General features: G+C 42.3%; 1 protein-coding gene across 2 annotated transcripts in view; it reads right to left on the reverse strand.

Annotated features, from left to right (window-relative positions):
* The window catches only part of LOC106817883 (sushi, von Willebrand factor type A, EGF and pentraxin domain-containing protein 1-like), a 44,669-nt gene that overhangs the window by 25,639 nt on the left and 13,907 nt on the right, over nt 1–5,123 (reverse strand). Inside the window, exon 2 of one of the 2 annotated variants that reach the window (XM_014822592.1) lies at nt 65–216. The gene's annotated coding sequence lies outside the window, so the exon portion shown is untranslated. Of the gene's footprint in view, nt 1–60; nt 217–5,123 lie in introns of both variants that reach the window. The other variant, XM_014822591.1, reaches the window with a different exon arrangement.

Below are 5,123 nucleotides of genomic sequence, written 5' to 3' on the forward strand. Positions count from 1 at the left end.
TGTGTGTGTGTGTGTGTGTGTGTGTGTGTGTGTGTGTGTGTGTGTTTGTAGATGGCGTACCTACGCAGGCTATTCGTCTACCCGGATCACCCTTGAAGCCATCGTCACAAATGCAGTCTCCCAGCGAGGACTTTGCGATGCCGTTAGTGTGCGAATGCTGTGGACATTCCTCGCAATCGTTCGACACGTCTCTCTTAAACGTGTTCTTCCTGCAAACTGAGAGAGAATGCGCCACATATACTACAATGTACACTAGTAGCATAGCATAATAATAAATTTTTAATAGTGATATACTTGTGTAAATAAAATGCAATATAATCAATATCTATAAAACCATGATCATATGTTTAACCGTATTTCGCTCCGATTACACGATGAAGTTAATTTACTCTTAAATAAAATACTTGAGAATAATCAGCTAACAAAAAATTTGATAAAGGAGGTTATAGTTTTCGAAATGTTGAAACGAAGCGCTAACGATGAGGAAACCTGAGAACGAAAAATGTAGTTTGAGAAATGCAGCGGTAGTCTCAGAATAAAGAAGGTATTTTAAGAATAAAGGGTATACTTTGAAAAATGCAATCGTTTAAGAGACAAATCTCGTACTCTTCAGCTAAACCGTCAAAAAATTATTATATATATAGTATTTTAATTGGTAACTTGAAAAATAAATGGCCTACGTCTAAAAATATTAAGGAAACAGAAACCACAGAAAAGTAAACATTTGAAAGCACCTCCTAAAAAAGCTTGGCCTATAAGCGGTCACATCACGATGACGCACATGTCGTTGTCACAAGTCCAGTTGCTCTGCATCGCCCAGCTGTGTTGGTATGAACTGAGAGCAACATATATGTTCTCTTCTCGAGGTATAAAGAGTTTTTCATCGTGTACATACCGGGTGTCACACAACCCATACAAGTCAGAGTGGGTGTCCCTAGTACAGTATTTTAGCCGACAAGATGTCTGTAATACACGGACCAGTTTCGTCAGACAGTGGGCCAACTCCCTGCAGCAAACTGACTCCGTACCAATAGCCATTGCTTGGCAGTTACCAATATTCACACCTGCATGAAATACACCATGCAAATACAAAGTGCTAGTGGTACGACAAAGTGAGGTGCACCAGTAGTATCACATATTCATTTACCAAAGTTTGAGAAGTAGTTGGGTATTTTTTAGTAACAGCAGTTCGAACTCAGAAAACGTATAGCACTTTTGCCTCGTGCTCATAGATGATCTTCATTGATATATCTTCACCGCGGTTGTCTTTGTCCTCTGTAGTATATCACTGCTCTAAAACTCTGTTAAATGCTTATTTTACCCTATTCGCAAGCAGTAAAATTTGATATAGCTGAGTGAATATCTCAATGAACAATATTGAAATCACCCTTGATCGGAGCGCGGAAGTTTCGAATGTTAACCCATGCAGCGACATTACTGCATGTTGATTCTGACAATTTTTTTGAAATACGTGAGGAATATAAAAACATCTATGATCAAGAGCGTATTAAGCTATGCTATATTTAAGTGTAACCGGTTTTTTGACATTTCCAGAAATCGGATGTAAGACTTTGATTACGCGAGGGTTCCTTAATTACCATGGAAGCCGGTAATTTTCCCAAAGGTGAACAAGGCGAGAGTAGTAAAATCAGGTGCGCCATATAACTGACTAAAAACTAGTATGTATGTTACATGAATATCGTTATAAAACACGCTAGCATAGCAGATAATTATTTACGATAGGTGGCAGCTAATCGGAAGTTTGCTGATTCGATAAGAAACGACGGTGCATGCGTCCCTATACGAATGGTGCATTTTGGGAAATCAACGACAATTCTCCTGCTAAACTATGAATAGAGAAAGAGAACATTGGCGGAGAAATGTTGCTCGTGACTGTGTTGATACGCTAACAGGAATTGCGTTAACGACTAGTATTTCACAAAGAAAGCATATTTTACCAGGCCATGTTAAATATAGCATCAATATAACCGTTATTTCTTGATGTAGTTTTGCTCTGTGCAGCGTTGTTAGTTATGAAAGGATGGTACAGGTTAGGACATTAGACCGTAGACTTACGAGCACATTTTCTAGGATTTATCAGCGCCATAAAGTGACGAGGTTTTCTTATAACGCTCTACGATAAATATATGTTTGGACTATAACGAATCCTGCGATTAAGCCTTGTTCTAACAACGCCCCCTTCAGAGATATCTGTGGTTCCAGGGCCGTAGCCTGCGGGGGAGGGGGCAAGGGGTGCAGCTGCTCCCTAGATTTTGGAGCAAAAAAAAAAAAAAATTGTTCTACTAAAAGAGAATTGTCGTAGTCAGAATGAAGGTCATGTACTCAAAAGTGAAGTCACATGTACTCAAAAGTGCCTCAAATACCATCTCCTGCAATCTACATTTTCAAAATTTTATGTGGGAGGACCCCAGACCTCCAGTCCCCAATGTTTCTCACCCCCTCCTTGAAATCCTGGATACGCCACTGACCCCTAGGAATTTGCTCAGCCTACGGCCCTGGGTTCCTCTCACGTTTGTGTTTCGTCTCCACTGTGATTGATGCAAGGAGTCCCCACATCAGGGATGAATAATGACAAGTGGTTTGTCATTATTCACTCCTGCTCATAATCGACACGAATCAGACAAGCGACGATAAGAGGACAGTCTGGCCATGGCTGTGTGACGTGAGGGCGCATGCGCACTGGTGTGCGCTGGTTTAATTAAAACGCGTGCTGCTCCCGTCAAGGGTCCCTTCGCGCAGGATTTTTCAAAGTGCCTCCGCCATAATATGAGGCTAATACATTTTCGCGTGCGTCAACGGCGATATATTAAAATCCATCAGCGCTCTAAAGTGTAATTAAACCTCCGAAGCGTTATTTATTTCCAAGCATGAGGAAGGAATTGGGGGTCAAGTAAAATTTTCAGTCAGACGCGATTTTCACGCGTTTAAATTATTGCTGGTTTTGCATCAGCGACCGCAGAGAGCTTTATTGCCAATAATAAGAGACTCAACGCTTCATCAGTGCTCAGCATCATTGCAAAGCTGTAAATATCTCATTTCCATCCGAATTTAGCTCTCGTAGCAAACATAACTTCTATGTCTGTTATAACAACGATGCATGATTATCTATCTTTATACGATACCGTCGGACGACCGCCAATGATTTACTTGAAGGTGGAAAGTTGGAAAATTGGTTTGCGCAGGTGCGCGCTTACCTATATATAAGTAAGGAGTTGTCGCACTCATACGCACGGTCACTTAGAAATGCTCTCGCACGTACGTACGGACGCACACACAAAGACGTGCGCGCCTAAACCTGAACCCATTCACGCGCACAGTTACATGCGCACTATAACGCTTCACGTACACTCGCACGTGCACATACATACGTACGTAACATACATACATACGCACGCACGCACGCACGCACGCACGCACGCACGCACGCACGCACGGCAGGCACGCACGCACGCACGCAGCGCCACCGCACGCCCACACACACACACACACACACCACACACACACACACACACGAATCACGACACACACACACACACACACACACACACCACACTACACAGCACACACACACACACATACACACACATACACACACATACATATATACACTTAGCAACACACGCGCAAGTTACGTTATTCAGTACAAACCCACACGCCGCGTTAAAATCTTCAATTTGATCTAGTTTTGAAACACAATTTGCACGCTGATGTTATTAGTGCGAGCTAGTCTTGCTCGCGATGCAGGCGGGTAATCGATAGAAGCTGCGTCGTTGTCACCACACTTTATCTCTACAAGTAGCCGAGGAAAAACACCCAATTTAATGAGATAAAGTAGTCCGATCACTCTCCTGAATGAGTGTGCTTATACAGCGAAGACGCCACGAATAGGAAGACGAGCGAAAGCGCACGATAGAGAGAGAGAGAGAGTGGAAGAGTGAACGAGAGATAGAGAAGGAAAAATAGCAAGAGAGAAAGATAACGAGAGAAAAAGAGAATGCGAGCAGGCGCGCGAGAGGGGATGTGGGAGAAAAGGGGGAGAGAGAGAAAGGAGAGAAGGGGGGATGAAAATAGGGAAAGAGAATGACAGAAAGAAAAAACGGGAAAAGAAAGATAAAGAGAGAAAGAACAGTGAAGAAAGGGGACATCGCGGTTTGAAATTGAGATTCTCGAACGCCACGTAACTGAAATATTAGCTCATATAGCTTATATTAGCGTAAGAGATACGCATAATATAGAAATAGATGTCATCTATATGAAACATGTACAAGATGCGATGAGAAGAAAGGAGCGAGCTAGTAGAAGAAATCGGGAGGAGGGTGAGAACAGGAAAGCGAGGGAGAGATCACAATCATGATGAAGGAGAAGTAGGGGGAATATTAATAAAATATTATATAAATGAATACTATATTTCATATCTGACGTTGGGACGTAGAATAGTTAACGATAGCAAGGATTCGATGAGGAAATTAAACTGAGAGCTGAATTGAATTCGCGAACGAACAGGCCGAGAGCAAGCCAATGAATACATCACGACTTTCAGTATAACCACGTAGCGGATCCGCGCTTAGATCTGCGATTTTATATCGAGAGTAGTAAATGTGACACACAGCGCATTCTACGGTGGGTGTTGTGCGCGTATAAAGTACACTACGAGCAATTCTAGCAGAAAATATTCTGACTTATGAAGATATTATGAAGACGAAAATTACCACTGACTTGGCAATTCGAGATGGTGAGCCTCTGGCCATCACGTTTCGCCTAGATGTCAGGTTTGTCGTCAATGCTATATGCATAATAAACACATCCACTCGAGCTTTTGCAATCATACACGCGTGCTCACCCGACTAAACGCACTCAAATTACATGGTTTTGCAAGTTACTATTGCGCCAGGTTAGGTATATTAATATTCGGATTGCATGAGCCTCTGATATTTCAAAAAGATATTATATAGGTACACACAGACACACACAGACACACACACACACACACACACACACCACACACACACACACACTATACATACACACACACACACACACACACACACACACACACACACACACACACACACACACACACACACACACACACACACACACAC

This window comes from Priapulus caudatus, unplaced genomic scaffold (genome assembly GCF_000485595.1).
Source record: "Priapulus caudatus unplaced genomic scaffold, Priapulus_caudatus-5.0.1 Scaffold1907, whole genome shotgun sequence".
NCBI lineage: Eukaryota > Metazoa > Priapulida > Priapulimorpha > Priapulimorphida > Priapulidae > Priapulus > Priapulus caudatus.